Genomic DNA, 21,855 nt, shown 5'->3' on the forward strand with positions numbered 1-21,855 from the left:
CCCAAAGATACAAATGTAGGGATTCGAAGTGGTACGTGCACCCCGATGTTTATAGCAGCAATGTCCACAATAGCCAAACTGTGGAAAGAGCCAAGATGTCCATCGACAGATGAATGGATAAAGAAGATGTGGTATATATATATATATATATATATATATAATGGAATATTATACAGCCATCAAAAGGAATGAAATCTTGCCATTTGCAACGATGTGGTTGGAACTCGAGGGTATTATGCTGAGCGAAATAAGTAAATCAGAGAAAGACATGTATCATATAACCTCACTGATATGAGGAATTCTTAATCTCAGGAAACAAACTGAGGGGTGCTGGAGTGGTGGGGGGTGGGAGGGATGGGGCCGCTGGGTGATAGACATTGGGAAGGGTATGTGCTATGGTGAGTGCTGTGAATTGTGTAAGACTGTTGAATCACAGACCTGTACCTCTGAAACAAATAATACATTATATCTTAAAAAGAAAAAAAAAAAAAAGAAGATAGCAGGAAGGGGAAAATGAAGGGGGGGAATCAGAGGGGGAGACGAACCATGAGAGACTATGGACTCTGAGAAACAAACTGAGGGTTTTAGAGGGAAGGGGGTGGGGGGATGGGTTAGCCTGGTGATGGGTATTAAAGAGGGCACGTACTGCATGGAGCACTGGGTGTTATATGCAAACAATGAACCATGGAACACTACATCAAAAACTAATGATGTAATGTATGGTGAGTAACATAACATAATAAAAAAAATCAACAAAAGCATTTTATTTCCTAGAAAGTAAAAACATAGCTCTTGTTCGTAAATAAGTGAATAAACGTAACTTGGAACCCCCCCCCAAAAAAACTAGTATGCAATTTAAAAAACAAAAGCATAAAAAGTAGTTATAAATTTATATTAATGGATACAAGGTATAAAAGGGTAATTTGTGTAATCAATAACTTGAAGTTGGGGGGACAGAGATTTAAAATATTAGTGTTTCTTTGTGTGATTGGATTTAAGTTATTTTGGGTTTAAAATAGATTGTTATTACTTTAAAATGTTTTATGTAATTTTACTAATAATAACAAAATATCTAGAATATACACAAGATAAATGAGAAGGGAATCAAAACATGTTATGACAAAAATTCAACAAACACAAAAGAAGACAGCAAGAGATGAAAGAAGGGACAAAATACTATAAGACATACAGAAAATGAACAAAATGGCAAAAATTTTTCACTATCAATAATTACTTTAAATGTAAATTAATTAAACACTTCAATTAAAGGACATGGATTGGCTGAATGGATGACAAAAAAGGTCCAACCAGATCCTGTCTACAAGACATTCATGTTAGACTAAAAATGAAAGGATGGAAAGGGAGGGGGGAAAGATGGTGGAGGCGTAGGGGACCCTATTTCAGCTGGTCCCCGGAATTGAGCTGGATATTTACCAGACCACTCTGAGCACCCACGAAACCAGCCTGAGATGTAAGAAGATCTGGATCTCTACAAACAGAATATCGCAGGCGGTTGCTTTTGAGGTACGAAGCGGAGAGCCGTGATTCTGCGGGCAGATATCAGAGGATAAACGGCGGTGGGAGGGTGCCTGGAAGTGGGGATCCTACACTGCCGGTGAGTGACAGCCTCGCGCGCTGCAGACGGGCACAGACTCGCAGACCGGTAGCGTCAGGAAAGGACTTTAGGGCAGCCCCCGGGGTGGAAAACCAGACCGGCGGGGTCACGCGTACGTGAACTGCAGCCTCCGAGATGGAAACCCGGAGCGCCGGGGTCGCGCCTGTGAACTGCAACCCCCGGGGTGGAAACCCCAAGTGGCGGAGTCCCGGGCGCGCAAACTGGGAGCAGCTGGCAGTTTTAGAAGCACAAAGGGTAGAGACGTGCCCTGACCTGGAAGCAGGACTGGGAGCACTGCGGAGGGGCGCACAACCCAGGACGCTGCAGTTTATAGCAGCAGGGACAGAAACGGAGACGGTGTGGCCTGGAGAGCTCACTGAAGAACAGACTGAGGTCTCTGCTCTGAGGCAGAGGGTTGGAAATGGTCTCTTCTGCTCTGACTCGTGGAAAAGACACAGAAAGCTGCCAGGGAAAGGCGTCAGAGAACAAAAGCCCCAAAAACTGATTCCTGCTGAGCCCATCCCCCGCCACAGGGGCACCGGGCAACTCCGCCCAAACACGGTTGCCTGAGTAACAGCGCGGCAGGCCCCTCCCCCAGAAGACAGGCTGGGAAAACAAGAGGCCAGCAACCCTAAGGTCCCAAGAAAACAGGTGCATCTTGCTTGGGTTCTGGTCAATAATTTGGACTCTATACATTCCCTCAAACACCCATCAACAGAATGACTAGGAGGAGGAGCCCCCAAAACAGAAAAGACTCAGAGATTATAACTTATGCTGCAGATTTACAAATGGATGCAGATATAACCAAGATGTCGGAGATGGAATTCAGGCTAGCAATTGTGAAGACAATGGTTAGAATGGAGAAATCAATTAATGGCAACATAGAGTCTCTAAGGGCAGAAATAAAAGGTGAATTGGCAGAACTTAAAAATGCTATCAATGAGATCCAATCCAATCTAGATAATCTAACAGCTAGGGTAACTGAGACAGAAAAGAGAATAAGCGACCTGGAAGACAATATAATAGATAAAAAGGGAAAAGAAGAGGCCAGGGAAAAACAATTCAGAATCCATGAAAATAGAATCAGAGAAATAAGTGACACCATGAAGCGTTCCAATGTCAGAATAATTGGAATCCCGGAAGGAGTGGAGAGAGAGAGAGGACTAGAAGATGTATTTGAGCAAATCGTAGCTGAGAACTTCCCTAATCTGGGGAATGAAACAAACATTCGAGTCCTAGAGGCAGAGAGGACCCCTCCTAAGATCAAGGAAAACAGGCCAACACCCCAGCATGTAATAGTAAAACTTGCAAATCTTAGAACCAAGGAAACCATCTTAAGGGCAGTTAGGGGGAAGAGATTCCTTACGTACAAAGGGAGGAACATCAGAAATATTTCAGACCTAACCACAGAAACCTGGCAAGCCAGAAAGGCCTGGCAAGACATATTCAGTGTACTAAATGAGAAGAACATGCAGCCAAGTATACTTTATCCGGCAGGGCTTTCGTTTAGAATGGATGGAGAGATGCAGAGCTTCCACAACCGGCAGAAGCTGAAAGAATATATGACCACTAAGTCGGCCCTGCAAGAAATATTAAGGGGGTTCTATAAAAGGAGAAAGACCCCAAGAGTGATATACAACAGAAATTTACAGGGACAATCTATAAAAACAACATCTTCACAGGCAACATGATGACAATTAATTCATATTTTCAATAATTACTCTCAACGTGAATGGCCTAAACGCTCCCATAAAACGGCACAGGGTTGCAGATCAGATAAAGACAGGACCCATCCATATACTGTCTACAAGAGACTCATTTTGCACCTAAAGATACATGCAGACTGAAAGTGAAGGGATGGAGATCCATCTTCCATGCCAGCGGACCTCAAAAGAAAGCTGGGGTAGCAATTCTTATATCAGACAAATTAGATTTTAAACTAAAGTCTGTAGTTAGAGACACAGAAGGACACTATATCATTCTTAAAGGGTCTATCCAACAAGAAGATCTAACAATTGTAAATATCTATGCCCCCAACATGGGAGCAGCCATCTACATAAGCCACTGTTAACCAAAATAAAGAGTCATATTGATAACAATACGTTAATTGTAGGAGACCTCAATACTCCACTCTCAGCAATGGACAGATCATCTAAGCAGAAAATCAACAAGGAAACAAGAGGTTTGAATGATACATTGGACCAGATGGACCTCATAGATATATACAGAACATTCCACCCTAAAACAACAGAATACTCATTCTTCTCGAGCGCACATGGAACTTTCTCCAGAATAGACCGTATACTGGGTCACAAATCAGGTCTCAACCGATACCAAAAGACTGAGATTATTCCCTGCATATTCTCAGACCACAATGCTCTAAAACTGGAACTCAATCACAAGAAAAAATTTGGCAGAAATTCAAACACTTGGAAGCTAAAGACCACTCTGCTCAAGAATGTTTGGGTCAACCAAGAAATCAAAGAAGAACTTAAACAATTCATGGAAATCAATGAGAACGAAAACACATCAGTCTAAAACCTATGGGATACTGCAAAGGTGGTCCTAAGGGGAAAATACATAGCCACCCAAGCCTCACTCAAAAAAACAGAAAAATCCAGAATTCACCAACTAACTCTACACCTTAAAGAACTAGAGAAAAAGCAACAAATGATGCCTAAGCCATGCATTAGAAGAGAAATAATTAAAATTAGAGCAGAGATCAATGAATTAGAAACCAGAAACACAGTAGATCAGATCAATGAAACTAGAAGTTGGTTCTTTGAAAGAATTAATAAGATTGATAAACCACTGGCCAGACTTATCCAAAAGAAAAGAGAAAGGACCCAAATTAATAAAATTATGAATGAAAGGGGAGAGATCACGAATAACACCAAGGAAATAGAAACAATTATTAGAAATTATTATCAACAACTATAAGCCAATAAGCTGAACAATCTGGATGAAATGGAGGCCTTCCTGGAATCCTATAAGCTGCCAAGACTGAAACAGGAAGAAATTGACAAATTGAATAGGCCAATAACCAGTAACGAGATTGGAGCAGTGATCAAAAACCTCCCAAAAAACAAGAGTCCAGGGCCTGATGGATTCCCTGGGGAATTCTACCAAACATTCAAAGAAGAAATAATACCTATTCTACTGAAGCTGTTTCAAAAATTAGAAACAGAGGGAAAACTTCCAAACTCATTCTATGAGGCCAGCATTACCTTAATCCCCAAACCAGGCAAAGCCCCTATCAAAAAGGAGAATTTCAGACTGATATCCCTGAAGAATATGGATTCCAAAATCCTCAACAAAATCCTAGCTAATAGGATCCAACAATACATTAAAAGGATCATCCACCACGACCAAGTGGGATTTATCCCCGGGATGCAAGGGTGGTTCAACATTCGCAAATCAATCAATGTGATAGAACGCATTAATAAGAGGAGGGAGAAGAACCATATGGTCCTCTCAATTGATGCAGAAAAAGCATTTGACAAAATACAACATCTTTCCTGATTAAAACTCTCCAGAGTATAGGGATAGAGGGAACATTCCTCAAGTTCATAAAATCCATCTATGAAAAACCCACAGTGAATAGGAAAAGCTGAGAGCATTTCCCTTAAGATCAGGAACATGTCAAGGGTGCCCACTCTCACCACTGTTGTTCAACATAGTACTAGAAGTCCTAGCAACAGCAATCAGACAACAAAAAGAAATAAAAGGTATTCAAATTAGCAAAGAAGAAGTCAAACTCTCTCTTTTCACAGATGACATGATACTTTATGTGGAAAACCCAAAAGACTCCATCCCCAAATTACTAGAACTCATCCAGCAATTCAGTAATGTGGCAGGATACAAAATCAATGCACAGAAATCAGTTGCTTTCTTATACACTAACAACGCAACTGTAGAAAGAGAAATTAGAGAAACGATTCCATTTACAATAGCACCAAAAACCATAAGATACCTCAGAATAAACCTAACCAAAGAGGTAAAGGATCTATACTCTAGGAACTACAGAACACTCATGAAAGAAATTGAAGAAGACACAAAAAGATGGAAAAATATTCCATGCTCATGGATGGGAAGAATAAACATTGTTAAAATGTCTATGCTACCCAGAGCAATCTATACTTTCAATGCCATCCTGATCAAAATTCCAATGACATTTTTCAAAGTTCTGGAACAAACAATCCTACAATTTGTATGGAATCAGAAAAGACCCTGAATCACCAAGGAAATGTTGAAAAAGAAAAACAAAGCTGGGGGCATCACGTTGCCCGATTTCAAGCTATATTACAAAGCTGTGATCACCAAGACAGCATGGTACTGGCACAAAAACAGACATACAGACCAATGGAACAGAATAGAGAACCCAGATATGGACCCTCAACTCTATGGTCAAATAATCTTTGACAAAGCAGGAAAACACATGCAATGGAAAAAAGACAGTCTCTTCAATAAATGGTGCTGGGAAAACTGGACAGCCACATGCAGAAGAATGAAACTCGACCATTCTCTAACACCATTCACAAAGATAAACTCAAAGTGGATGAAAGACCTCAATGTGAGACAGGAATCCATCAAAATCCTAGAGGAGAACATAGGCAGTAACCTCTTTGAGATCGGCCACAGCAACTTCTTTCAAGATACATCTCCAAAAGCTAGTGAAACAAAAGCAAAAATGAACTTTTGGGACTTCATCAAGATAAAAAGCTTCTGCACAGCAAAGGAAACCGTCAACCAAACAAAGAGGCAACCCACAGAATGGGAGAAGATATTTGCAGATGACACTACAGATAAAGGGCTGGTATCCAAGATATATAAAGAACTTCTCAAACTCAACACCCAAAAAACAAATAATCAAGTCAAAAAGTGGGCAGAAGAGATGAACAGACACTTCTCTGAAGAAGACATACAAATGGCTACCAGACACATGTAAAAATGTTCATCATCATTAGCCATCAGGGAAATTCAAATCAAAACCATACTGAGATACCACCTTACACCAGTTAGAATGGCAAAAATGGACAGGGAAAGAAACAACAAATGTTGGAGAGGTTGTGGAGAAAGGGGAACCCTCTTACACTGTTGGTGGGAATGCAAGTTGGTACAGCCACTTTGGAAAACAGTGTGGAGGTGCCTCAAAAACTAAAAATAGAGCTACCCTATGACCCAGCAATTGCACTACTGGGTATTTACCTCAAAGACACAGACGTAGTGAAAAGAAGGGCCATATGCACCCCAATGTTCATAGCAGCAATGTCCGCAATAGCCAAACTGTGGAGAGCCGAGATGCCCTTCAACAGATGAATGGATAAAGAAGATGTGGTCCATATATACAATGGAATATTACTCAGCCATCAGAAAAGATGAATACCCAACTTTTACATCAACATGGATGGGACTGGAGGAGATTATGCTAAGTGAAATAAGTCAAGCAGAGAAAGTCAAGTATCATATGGTTTCACTTATTTGTGGAACATAAGGAATAGCATGGAGGACATTAGGAGAAGGAAGGGAAAAATGGGGGGGGCAATTGGAGGGAGAGATGAACCATGAGAGACTATGGACCTGAGAAACAAACAGGGTTTTAGAGGGGAGGGGGGAGGGGGGATTGGTTAGCCTGGTGATGGGTATTAAGGAGGGCACGTAGTGCATGGAGCACTGGGTGTTATATGAAAACAATGGATCGTGGATCACTACATCAAAAACTAATGATGTATTGTATGGTGACTAACATAACATAATAAAATTAAAAAAAAAAATAAAGGTATTTATCCAAAGGATACAAACATAGTGTTTTGAAGGGGCACTGAACCCCAATGTTTATAGGAACAATGTCCACAACAAACTATGGAAAGAGTCCAGATGTCCATCGATAGATGAATGGATAAAGAAGAATTGGCATATGTACATATGATGGAATATTACTCAGCCACCAAAAAAATGAAATCTTTCCATTCGCAACGACATGGATGGAACTAGAGGGTATTATACTAAGTGAAATAAGTCAGCCAGAAAAAGACAAAATACCATATGATTTCACTCATAGATGGAATTTAAGAAACAAAACAGAGGAATATAGGCAAAGGGAAGTAAAATAAAAGAAGAGGAACACAAGTGACAGAGACAAAGCATAAGAGACTCAACTATAGAATGCAAACTGAGGGTTGCTGGAGGGGAGGTGGGTAGGGGGATGGGGTAAACTGGGTGATGGGCATTAAGGAGGGCATTTGATGTAATGAACCCTGGGTGTTATATGCAACTGACAAATCATGGAATTCTTTTTTAAATTATTTTATTTGTTTATTTGAGAAAGAGAGCATGAGAGAGTGAGAACACAAGCAGGAGAAAGGGGTAGAAGGAGAGGGAGAAGCAGTCTCCGTGCTGAGCAGGGAGCCGGATGTGGGACTTGATCCCAAGATGACCTGAGCCCAAGGCAGACGCTTGACTGACTGAGCCACCCAGGTGCCCTGAATCACTGAATTCTACCTCTGCAACTAATAATACAGTATATGGTAATTAAATGGAATTTAAATAAAAAATTTTAAAAGAAAAAAAAATGAAAGAATGGAAAGGATATTCCATGGAAACAGGAACACAAAGAGAACAAGCGTGGCCATACTTATATAGACAAAATAAACTTTAAGATAATAATTGTTAAGAGACAAAAAAAGATATTATGTTAAAGATAAAAGGGTCAATTCTCCAGGAGGATATAATGATTATAAATATGTGCACCTAATATTAGAGCTCCCAAATATATGAAGGGAACATTGACCAAAACAAAAGGAGAAATAAAGAGCAGTACAAAAATAATAGGAGACTTACATACTTCAATTTCAGTTATTGATAGAACAACCAGACAGAAGATCAATAAGGAAACAGAGGACTGGAGCAACGCCATAGACAAAATTGACCTAGCAGATGTATATAGAACATTTCATTTAACAGCAGCAGAATACATATTCTTCTCAAGCACACATAAATATTCACATTACATCACAAAACAATTCTTAACAAATTTAAGAAGATTGAATTCATACAAAGAATCTTGAGCACAATGGAATGAAATCAGAAATCAATAGCAAGTAACAGAAAAATTTACAAATGTGTGGAGGTTAAACTATTCACTCTTAATCAAATAATTAAAGAAGAAATTATAAGAGAATTTAGAAAGCTATCTGAGACAAATGAAAACAAAAGCATGAAATAACAAAATTTACTGGATTCAGAGTGACATCAGCAAAATGGCAGACTAAAAGTTTTATACTATCTTCCTCCTCTTCAAAACATCAATTTTCACAATCCTCTACAGATGAGAGTGCCTTCATGGAAGCCCAGGAGTCCAGTGGAGAAGTCCATCTAGTCCATCTAGTCCAGTTTGTCATTCAAAGCCATTGTTTCTTTGTTGATTTTTTGTTTAGATGATCTGTCCATAGATGTAAGAGGGGTGTTAAAGGCTCCTACTATTATTGCATTATTTTCAATGAGTTCCTTTATGTTTGTTACTAATTGTTTTATATATCTGTGTGCTCCCATGTTGGGTGCATAAATATTTACAAGTCTTATATCTTCTTATTCGATTGTCCCTTTTATAATTATATGCCACCCTCTTTGTCTCTTGTTACAGTCTTTGTTTTAAAGTCTAGTTTGTCTGATATAAGTATTGCTACTCCAACTTTCTTTTGACAGCCATTTGTCACATCATGACAAATATAATCTGAGATTATAAATAATCTGAGATTGGACACATCGTAAATGGTAAGAGGAAAAGTTTTCCTGCACTTACATCACCCTTCCATTAAGGTGGCATAAGCTCATGGTTTCTTCCATGGGGAAAGGAAGAGTATGAGTGAGTGACAAGAATCCTCAGCTATGTGATCTAAGCGAAACAGATATAAGTAACAGGCCTGATGGAGTATTTAAAGCAATGATCATAAGGATACTCACTGGACTTGAGAAAAGAGTGGAAGACATGAGTGAGAACCTTAACACAGAGATAAGGAATAACATAGGAGAGATAAAGGGCTCAATAAATGAAATGAGAAATATGCTTGATGGAATGAACAGCAAGCTGGCAAAAGCAGAGGGATGAATTAATGACCTAGAAGACAGAGTAATGGAAAGTAATCAAGCTGAATAAAAGAGAGAAAAAGGAATTAGGCAAAATGAGAACACACTTAGGGAACTCAGTAACTCCTTCAAACACAGTAACATTAGTATTACAGGAGTCCCAGAAGAGACAGAAAAGGGGGCAGAAAATTTATTTGAAGTAATAATAGCTGAAAACTTCCTAATCTGGGGAAGGAAAAAGATAATCCAGATCCAGGAGGCACAGAGAACCCCTAGCAAAATCAACAAAAGCAGATCTGCACCAAGACACATTGTACTTAAATTGGCAAAATATACTGATAAAGAAAACATTTTAAAAACATCAAGACAAAAGAAGTCCTTAACTGAAAAGGGAAAATCCATAAGGCTATCAGGGGATTTATCCACACAAACTTTCCAAGCTAGAAGGGAGTGGCATGATATATTCAAAGTGCTAAATGGAAAAATCTGCAGCCAAAAGTACTCTATCCAATAAGGCTATCATTCAGAATAGAAGGAGACATAAGGAGGTTCCCAGACAAACAAAAACTAAATGAGTTTGTGACCACTATAACCAGCCCTGCAAGAAATATTCAAGGAAACTCTTTGAGTGGAAAGGAGAGACCAAGAGTGACAAAGACAAGAAAGGATCAGAGAAAACCTCCAGAAACAAGGACAAAGAAAATAATAAAATGGTAATAAATACATATCTATCAATAATTACTTTGAATATAAATGGACTAAGTGCTCCAATGAAAGGACATAGGGTGTCAGAATGGATGAAAAAACAAGACCCATTTGTATGCTGCCTACAAGAGGCTCATTTTAGATCTAAAGACAGCTGCAGATTGAAAGTGAGGGGGTGGAGAACCATTTGTCACACAAATGGCTGTCAAAAGAAAGTTGGAGTAGCAATACTTATATCAGACAAACTAGACTTTAAAACAAAGACTGTAACAAGAGACAAAGAGGGTGGCATATAATTATAAAAGGGACAATCGAATAAGAAGATATAAGACTTGTAAATATTTATGCACCCAACATGGGAGCACACAGATATATAAAACAATTAGTAACAAACATAAAGGAACTCATTGAAAATAATGCAATAATAGTAGGAGCCTTTAACACCCCTCTTACATCAATGGACAGATCATCTAAACAAAAAATCAACAAAGAAACAATGGCTTTGAATGACAAACTGGACTAGATGGACCTAACAGATATATTCAAAACATTCCATCCTAAAACAGCAGAATACACATTCTTTTCAAGTACACATGGAACATTCTCCAAAATAGATCATATATTAGGTCATAAAAGAGGATTCAACAAAATAAAAAAGATTGAAGTCATACCATGCACCTCTTCTGACCACAACACTATGAAACTGGAAGTCAACCACAAGAAAAAAATCTGCAAAGACCACAAGTATATGGAGGTTAAATAACATGCTACTAAACAATGACTGGGTCAACCAGGAAATAAAAGAAGAAATAAAGAAGTACATGGACAAATGAAAATGACAACACACAACAGTCCAAAACCTTGGGATGCGGCAAAAGCGGTCCTAAGAGGGAAGTATATAGCATTACAGGCTTAACTCAAGAAACAAGAAAAATCTCAAATAAACAACCTACCCTTACACGTAAAGAAGCTTGAAAAAGAACAACAAATGAAAGCCAGCAGAAGGAAGGAAATAATAAAAATTAGAGCAGAAACAAATGATATAGAAACAAAGAAAACAATAGAACGGATCAATGAAACCAGAAGCTGGTTCCTTGAAAAAATTAATAAAATTGAAAAACCTCTAGCCAGACTTATCAAAAAGAAATGAGAAGAGCCCTAAATAAATAAAATCACAGATGAGAGAGGAGAAATAACAACCAACACCAGAGAAACAAAATTATAAGAGAATATTATGAAAAGCTAGAGGCAAAATATTGGACAACCTAGAAGAAATGGACAAATTCCTAGAAACATATAAGCTTCCAAAACTGAAACAAGAAGAAATAAAAAACTTTAACAGACTGATAAACTACAAAGAAATTGAATCAGTAATCAAAAATCCCCCAACAAACAAAAGTCCAGGACCCCAGATGGCTTCACAGGCAAAGTGCACAAAACATTTAAAGAAGAATTAATAACAAAACTGAATCAGGAAGAAATAGAAAACCTGAACAGACCCATAACCAGCAAGGAAATTGAAGCAGAAATCAAAAATCTCCCAACAAATCAGATTCCAGGGCCAGATGGCTTCCCAGGGGAATTCTACCAAACATCTAAGAACTAATACCTATTCTTCTGAAGCTGTTGAAGTTTTCCTTCCCTTTCTATTTTTTGGCCAGAAGACATGGACAGATATTTCTCCAAAGAAGACATCCGAATGGCCAACAGACACATGAAGAAATGCTCCATATCATTTGGCATCAGGGAAATATAAATCAAAACCACAATGAGATACCACCAGTCAGAATGGCTAAAATCAACAAGACAGGGAACAACAAATATTAATGAGAATGTGAAGAAAGGGGAACCCTCTTATAGTGTTGGTGGGAATGCAAGCTAGTGCAGCCATTCTGAAAAACAGTATGGACGTTCCTCAAGAAGTTAAAAATAGAACTACCCTACAACCCAGGAATTTCGCCACTAGGTATTTACCCAAAGATACAAATGTAGTGATCCAAAGGGGCACCTGCACCCCAATGTTCATAGCAGCAATGTCCACAATAGCCAAACCGTGGAAGGAGCAGAGATGTCCATCGACAGATGAATGGATAAAGAAGATGTGGGGTATATATACAATGGAATATTACTCAGCCATCAGAAAGGATGAATACTTACCATTTACATCTATGTGGATGGAACTGGAGGATATTATGCTGAGTGAAATAAGTCAATCAGAGAAAGACAATTATCATATGGTTTCACTCATACGTGGAATATAAGAAACAGCACAGAGGATCATAGAGGAAGGGAGGGAAAACTGAATGGGAAGTCACCAGAGAGGGAGAAAAACCATGAGAGACTCTTAACTATAGGAAACAAACTGAGGGTTGCTGGAGGGGAGATGGGTGGGGCGATGGGGTAATTGGGTGATGGGCATTAAGGAGGGCACGTGATGTGATGAGCCCTGGGTGTTATATGCAACTGATAAAATTATTGAACACTACATCTGAAACTAATGATGTACTGTATGTTGGATAATTGAATTTAATTAAAAAAATAAAGAAGAATTAATATCCATTCTTCTCAAACTATTCCAAAAAATAGAAAAGGAAGGAAAATTTCCAAATTCATTCTATGAGGATAGAATTACCCAGATACCAAAATGAGATAAAGAATCCACTAAAAAAGAAAAATACAGGCCAATATCCCTGAGGAACACAAATGCAAAAATCCTCAACAAAATACTGGCAAACTGAATCCAACAATACATTAAAAAAAAATCACTGAACATGATCAAGTGGGATTTATTCTTGGGTTGCCGGGGTGGTCCAATATTTGCATATCAATCAACATGATACACCACGTTAATAAAAGAAAGGATAAGAACCATATGATTGGTTCAATGGATGCAGAAAAAGCATTTGACAAAGTACAACATCCATTCATGATAAAAAAATACATCAACAAAGTAGGGATAAAGGGAAGATACATCAAAATAATAAAGGCCATATACAAAAAAAAAACACGCCTACCATCATCCTCCATGGAAAAATTGAGAGCTTTTCCTCTACAGTCAGAAACAAGACAGAGATGTCCACTCTCACCAGTGTTATTTAACATAGTACTAGAAGCCCTAGACACAGCAATCAGACAACAAAAGGAAATAAAAAGCATCCAAATCAGCAAGGAAGAAGTAAAACTATTTGCAGATGACATGGTACCCTATATAAGAAACCCAAAATACTCCACCAAAAAATTGCTAGAACTGATACACAAATTCAGTAGTCACAGGATACAAAATCAATGTACAGAAATCAGTTGCATTTCTAGACACCAACAATGAAGCCTCAGAATAAGAAATTAAAGAATCAGTCCCATATACAATTGCACCAAAAACAATAAGATACCTAGGAATAAACCTAACCGAAGAGGTTAAAGGCCTGTACTCTGAAAACTATAAAACATGGATGAAAGCCATTGAAGACAACATGAAGAAATGGAAAAACATTCCATGCTCATGGATTGGAAGAACAAATGTAGTTAAAATGTCTATACTACCCCAAGAAATCTACACATTGAATGCAATCCCTATCAAAATACCAACAGCATTTTTCACAGAACTAGAACAAACAATGCTAAAGTTTGTGTGGGACCATAAAAGACCCTGATTAGCCAAAGCAACTTTGCAAAAGAAAAGCAAAACTGGGGGACTACAAATTATATTACAAAGCTGTAGTAATCAAAACAGTATAATACTGGCACAGAAATAGACACATAGATCTATACAAAAGAATAGAAAACCTAGAAATGAACCTGTAACTATATGGTCCATTAATCTTTGACAAAGCAGGAATGAATATCCAGTGGGAAAAAGACAGTCTCTTCAACAAATGGTGTTGGGAAAACTGGACAGCAACATGCAAAAGAATGAGACTGGACCACTTTCTTACACCATACACAGATATAAATTCAAAATGGATTAAAGAACTAAATGTGAGAACTGAAACCATAAAAATCCTAGAAGAGACCACAGGCAGTAACTCCTTTGACTTCAGCCATAGCAACTTCTTTCCTGATTGGTCTCCTGAGGCAAGGGACGCAAAAGGCAACAATAAACTGTTGGAACTATATCAAAATAAAAAGCTTCTGCACATCTAGGGAGACAATCAACAAAACTAAAGGGCAACCTGTAGAATGGGGGAAGATATTTGCAAATGACATATGATGAAGGGTTAGTATCCAAAATCTATAAAGAACTTCTAAAACTCAACGCCCCCCAAAAATAATCCAGTTAAAAAATGGACAGAGGATATGAATAGACATTTTTCCAAAGATGACATCCAGATGGCCAATAGACAAAGGAAAAGATGCTCAACATCACTCATCATCAGGGAAATGCAAATCAAAACCACAATGAGAGGGGTGCCTGGGTGGCTTAGTCGGTTAAGTGTATGACTCTTGATTTTGGCTCAGGTCGTGATCTCAGGGTTGTGAGATCAAGCCCCATATCTGGTTCTGCACTGGGCATGGAGCCTATTTAAGATTCTCTATCTCCCTCTGCCCCTTCCCCTCACATGTGCTCTCTCTCCCTTCAAAAAAAAACTACAATGAGACAGCAGCTCACACCTGTCAGAATGACTAAAATCAGCAACACAGGAAACAACAGGTGTTGGACGAGGATGTGGAGAAAGGGTAACCCTCCTAACACTGTTGGTGGGAATGCAAACTGGTGCAGCCACTCTGGAAAACAGTATGCAGGTTCCTCAAAAAGTTAAAAGTAGAACTACCCTATGATCAAGCAGTTGAACCATTAGTTATTTACCCAAAGAATACAAAAATACTAATTCAAAAGGATACATGCACCCCAATGTTTATAGCAGCATTATCTACAATAGGCAATTTATGGAAACAGCCCAAGTGTCCATTGATCGATGAATGGATAAAGATGTGGTATGTATATACAATGGAATATTATTCAGCCATAAAAAAGAATGAAATCTTGCCTTTTGCAATGACATTGTTGGAGCTAGAGAGTATTATGGTAAGTGAAACAAGTTAGAGAAAGACAAATATCATATGATTTCATCCATATGTGGAATTTAAGAAATAAAACAAATGAGCAAAGGGAAAAAAAGAGAGAGAAACCAAGAAACAGACTCTTAATTATAGAGAACATAGTGACGGTTACCAGAGGGGGGTGGGTGGGGGATGGGTTAAATAGGGGATGGGGATTAAGGAGTGCACTTGTTGTGATGAGTACTGGGTGATGTATGGAATTTTTGAATCACCATATTATATACCTGAAACTAATATAACACTTAATGTTAACTAACTGGAATTAAAATAAAAACTTAAAAAAAGATTCCACCAAAAAACTATTAGAAGTAATCAGTGAATTCAGTAAAGTTGCTGGATTTAAAATTAATATACAGAAATCTATTGTGTTTTTATACACTAATAATGTACTAGCAGAAAAAGTAAGAAAAAAAATCCTATTACAATTACATTAAAAAGCTGAAATACCTAGGAAAAAATTAACCAAGGAGGTCAAAGACCTGTACTCTAAAAATGATAAGACCTTAATGAAAGAAACTGAAGGAGACACAAATAGAAAGATATACTATGCTCATGAATTTGAAAAACTAATAAATGTCCATACTACCCAAAATAATCTATAGATTCAATTCAATACCTATCAAAATACCAATAGTATTTTTCATAAAACTAGAACAAATAATCCAAAAATTTGTATGGAACCACAAAAGACCCCAAGTAGCCAAAGGAATCTTTAAAAAGAAAAACAAAGCTGCAGGCATCACAATCCCAGATGTCAAACTATACTGCAAGGCTATAGTAATCAAAACAGTATGGTTTGGCTCCAAAAATACACAGGAGATAGAGCCCAGAAATAAACCCACCCTTATATGGTCAATAATTTTTCAACAAAAAGGAAATAATATACAACAGGGGAAAGACAGTTTCTCCCATAAATGGTGCTGGGATAACTGGACAGCTATATGCAAAATAAACTTGACTGATTTCTTACACCATACACAAAAATAAACTAAAAATGGATTAAAGACCTAAATGTAAGACCTGAAACCATGAACTCCGAAAAGAAAACATAGGCAGTAATCTCTTGGATGTCAGCTTTAGTAACATTTCTCTAGACATGTCTCCTCAGGCAAAGGAAACAAAAGCAGAAACAATTGGGAAAACATCAAACTAAAAGCTTTTATAGAGTGAAGGAAACCATCAACAAATTGAAAAGACAACCTACTGAATGGGAGAAGATATTTACATGTGACATATCTGATATGTTGTTAGTATCTAAAATATATAAAGAACTCATATAACTCAACACCAAAACAAATAACCTGATTTAAAAATGGGCCTGACTAGATATTTTTCCAAAGAAGACATCCAGATGGCTAACACATGAGAAGATGCTCAACGTTACTAATCATTATGGAAATGCAAATCAAAACCACAATGAGATATTACCCCACATGAGTCTGAATGGCTGGTATCAAAAAGAGAAGAAATAACAAGCATTGGCAAGGATGTGGAGAAAATGGAACTCTCATGCACTATTAGTGAGAATGCAAATTGCTGCAGCCAACAGAATGGAGGTTCCTCAAAAAATAAAAAATAGAAATACCTTACCACCCAGTAATTTCATTCTGGATATTTACCCAAAGAAAACAAAAACACTAATTCTAAAAGATATATGCACCCCTATATTTATTGCAGTGTTATTTGCAAGAGCCAAGATATAGAAGCAACCTAAGTGTCCACTGGTAAATGAATGGATAAGGAAGATATGGTATATATACACAATGGACTAATAGCCATTTAAAAAAATGATATCTTACCATTAGTGACAACATGGATGGATGTAGAGGGTAATGTGCTAAGTGAAATAAGTAGAGAAAGAAAGACAAGTACCATATAATTTCATGTATATATTGAATTTAAAACAAAACAAAACAAATTAGCAAACAAAAGAGAAATAGACTCATAAATAACAGAGTAGACTGGTGGTTGCTGGGGGTGAAGGGGGGATAGGTAAAATGAGTGAAGGGGATTAACCAGTACAAACTTCCAGTTATAAAATTGATAAGTCACAGGGATAGGAACTATAGCATAGGGAATAGAGTCAATAATATTGTAATAACTATGTATGGTGACAGATGATAACTATACTTATCATTGTGAGCATTTTGTAATTTACATAATTTTTGAGCCACTATGTTGTACACCTGAAACTAATATGCTATTATATGTCAATTATACTAAAAAAGAAAAAGAAGGCTGTTATGGTGCTCAATGAGATCTGCTGCTTTGCAGCAATAGTCTTTGATGTTCCAAAGAATATTATGTTGGAGAGACCACTGTTGAATCTCTTGAGAGGTAAAGTGAGTACTGTGGTCACAGTCAATAACGTTTGGTGATCCAAAGGGAGCAAGAACAAATTTAGTAAGGAAGATATTACCTGTTTTGAAGAGAAATTCTGGGTGGGGGTCACCAAGAGGAGTCTCATGTAAGTATTGATGATTTTTTTTATTATTATTTTCAATTAGCCAACATATCATTAGTTTTTGATGTAGTGTTCAACAATTCCTCATTTCCATATATGATTTTAATGGCATATCTGGACCCCCCAGTAGAAGGGAGCAGTGGGCTGATGAAATCAATATGCTAAAACAGACGTATGGTTGGTTTCCCCCTGGAGTATATCCCCCTCTGGATAGTCTACATCGTTTGGTATGGGAGCAAACCAACAACCTTGGCTGCCACTGAGGATTGAGGGAGTCCCCTCACTTGAACCCAAGTTATTAAGGCTGAATTCCCCAATGACCCGAGGTTGTGTGGACTCATTTTGTGGGCTAGTAGGAAAAGTTAATACCCTGAGGAGTCTGTACCAGGCCGATTGTGGAGGTCTTAGTGAGGGACTCTGAAATATTGTTGAAAACGGCTTCTAGTGTGCCGTGGTTAGTATGAGCAGAAATGTGAGTAACAATAATAGAAACTGGGGACTCTGCTAATTACTTCCATATCTGAGTGCCCCAGAAGGGCTTGCCTTTTATGAGAAAATTGTCCCTTAGCCACTGGCCAGACCAAACCACAAGGCCACTAGCGACAACCCAGGAGTCTATGAAAATGTGGAGTTATGAAAAGCCCTTTTTTGCTCCCTTAAGGGCTAAGTGAACAGCTACAAATTGCACCAACTGGGCTGAACCTGCAGTGCCCTCTTCAACTAGTGAGGTGCCTAAGGCTAGGTAGAATGCTGTGGCCTTCCAGCAAGCTGCATTGTGTACAGTGTTGTACAAAGTTGTGTGTTCTACCATCAGTAAACAATACTGACTCCCTGTCTGTCTCTGAGAGTTGGTTCCAAGGGGTTCCCCAAGCAGCCAGAAGAAGAGGAAGCAGGGCACCACTATCACTTCCTCAAGGCTTTCAAGCAAGGGGCTGACCATGGGGGAAGCCACATTTCCTTGTTATTTGACAAGACCTTTGACATCAGGTTTAGCTCTCTCCTAAAGGTAACATTTCCATTTTATCAAGGAGGCATCAGTGGTTGTGCTGAGCTTCCACTGGGAGGCATTTCTCAGGACAATATAAGAACTTGGATCTGAGGTGTTACCCAGTGGGGGCCAGTTAAGGCCTCAATTTCTAAAAGAACCCAACAGGATGACAAAAGCTGGCACTCGAGGGGAGTGTATCAGGCTGCCACTGGAGGTAGGCAGTTAGTTCAAAACCCCATAGGAAGCCAGGTAGATTCCTGTTTGGTCCAGAAACTCCAGGAGGCATAGTCAGGTGTGGTCTGATTTGGAATGTAGAGCCAGGTGGGACCAAAAGTAAGGCTTACTGAACTGCCTGCTGGGCAGCTTCCAAAGCACACTGTTGGGCTTCATCACAATGGAAGGTGGCAGACTTTCATGTGATTGCATATATAGGGCAAAGAATTCGTGAGATATGAGGGATGTGTTGCCTCCAGAACATGAAAAGTCCTAGTATATGTTGTGCCTGTTTTGAGTGTAGTGGGTGGTTTAATGGTGAATAATTGATGTTTGACTGTTGGAGAAATTTCTCAGCCCTCAGAGGACTAGATGATGCCCAGAAACTTGACAGATAATGCTGGGCCTTGGACCTTGTGAGGGCAATTGTTGGTGTAGGTAGTCTGTGAGGGTGTGTAAATTTGCCCGTACTTCCTCAGAAGGACTCCTCAGCATAATACAATGCCAAAAAACAGTACCTTTCCAAATGTGAGGGGTTTAAATCCTGGCATCAGAGGTTATGTGCAATTGCAGAGCTATTTTAATTTCCTATTGGGAGCCACATAAATATATATTGAGGCCCTTCAAAAGTGAAAGGAAATTGGTTTTAGAGTTCCTCTGCAATGAGAATAGAAAATAACATATTAGCAAGGCCAATGACCCATGGATGCTCCTTGGGCCATTGTATGTCCCCAATCAATTCTATAATAATAGGAACTGGAGCCTTAACTGGGGGAGGTTTCAATAGCCAATTATGAGATGCCATTCATTAGTGGCTGGCTTAAATACCATCCAAATGGGGCTGTCAAAAGGGGAGATTGTGGGCTTAATGATTCCTGTCTCAAGCAAATTTTTAATGACAGGGTATAGACATTCAATGTCATCTTTAAGCCAGTTACTGGGAAGTGTTTGCCATCTTGACCTGAGGAGGGAGAGTCGCTGGCATCCATTTGGCAAGTCCTACCAGGAAGGCCAGGAACTTGGGCTTGTTCCGTGTAGCATGGCATTATGTCACATGCCTCCATGCCTATAATAGGAAAAAAAAGAACCAGGGGGGCCACCACCAGAGGAAGCCGGTTAAGGTGAGTGGTCCTAATAGTTACACCTGAATGGGTTTGTACACTAGCAATGCTCTGTAGGTGCATTTGGGGAATTTGAGGAATTTGGTGGGATTGCCTGGAATGACAGTGACTTGGGCCCCAGTGTCTAATAGGGCCAAAAAGGACTGTGAATTTTTTTTAGAGAGGTGGGGAGTGTCAGAGGGAGAGGGAGAGAGAATCCCAAGCAGGCTCCATGCCCAGTGTGGAGCCTGACTCAGGGTTCGATCACACAAATCTGAGATCATGACCTGAGCCAAAATCAAGAGTCAGACACTCAACTGACTGAGCCACCCAGGTGCCTCAGGACTGTGCATTTTTATTGTCTCAATGGACTACTAGAGTGCTATAGAGGCGATTGTCCCCAAAAGGTGGGACAAGCCCCAGGGAGCCATCAATTTCCTAGGGTACGGGGTTAGATGTCTGCCAATCTTGGAGGTCAGGGAAGGGGTAAGTGGGAGTAGTGGCACTAGGTTGAGGCCACAAGGGTTGGAGGATGGCTGTATGGCAAGAGGATGGATGGCAGAACAGGGCTGTAGCTTGGAGAATACCAGTTTTAGGGCCGAGGGTTTAGAGACTGGCTGTCCTGAGATTAAGTGACCAGGAACCTCAAGTTTTTGTAACTCCCAGTAGAGTTGCTTGTGTATTCCCATAAGGGGCAAATTAGGCGATGGTTTATTGAGGAGGAATGGGGGGTCCTTTTTGTTGAGGGAAATTTGTTCAAGGGAAATTTCTGGGGCAGCATGTGTGGAGGGGCATGAGTTGGAGTATCTGGGTATCTGGGTGGGATCTCCCCCATGTCTAGCAACCATATCACTGCGCTCCAGTATCTTTAATTTTAATTTTATTTTTATATTTTTTAGTTTCAAGTTTTTATTTAAATTCCAGTTAGTTAACTTATAGTGTAATATTAGTTTCAGGAGTAGAATTTAATGATTCATCACTTATATACAATACCCAGTGCTCAGCACAAGTGCCCCCCTTAATACCCATCACCCATTTAACCTATCCCCCCACCCACCTCCCTTCCAGCAACCCTCAGTTTGTTCTCTATAGTTAGGAGTCTGTTTTATGGTTTGCCTCTCTCTCTTTTTCCCCCTATGTTCATCTGTTTTGTTTCTTAAATTCCACGTATAAAGGGCACCTTGGTGGCTCAGTCAGTTAAGCATCTGACTCGATTTCCCCTCAGGTCATGATCTCAGGGTTGTGGGATTGAGCCCCACCTTGGGCTCCACGCTCAGCAGGGAGTCTGCTTGAGATTCTCTTTCTCCATCTCTCTCTACCACTCCCCCCCACCCCGTGATCTCTCTCTCTCAAATAATTAAATAAATCTTAAAAAAATTCCATGTGTAATTGAAATCATTACATGGTATGTCTTTATCTGACTGACTTATTTCGCTTAGCATAATACACTCTTCCTCCATCCATGTTGTTGCAAATGGAAAGATTTTATCCTTTTTTTATGGTGTATATATATACCATCTCTTCTTTATCCATTCATCAGTCAGGGCACATTTGGGCTCCTCCTATTTGGCTATTGTTGATAATGCTGCTATAAACATTGGGGTAAATTATCTCTTTGAATCAGTAT

This window comes from Halichoerus grypus, chromosome X (genome assembly GCF_964656455.1).
Source record: "Halichoerus grypus chromosome X, mHalGry1.hap1.1, whole genome shotgun sequence".
Classification (NCBI taxonomy): Eukaryota; Metazoa; Chordata; class Mammalia; order Carnivora; family Phocidae; genus Halichoerus; species Halichoerus grypus.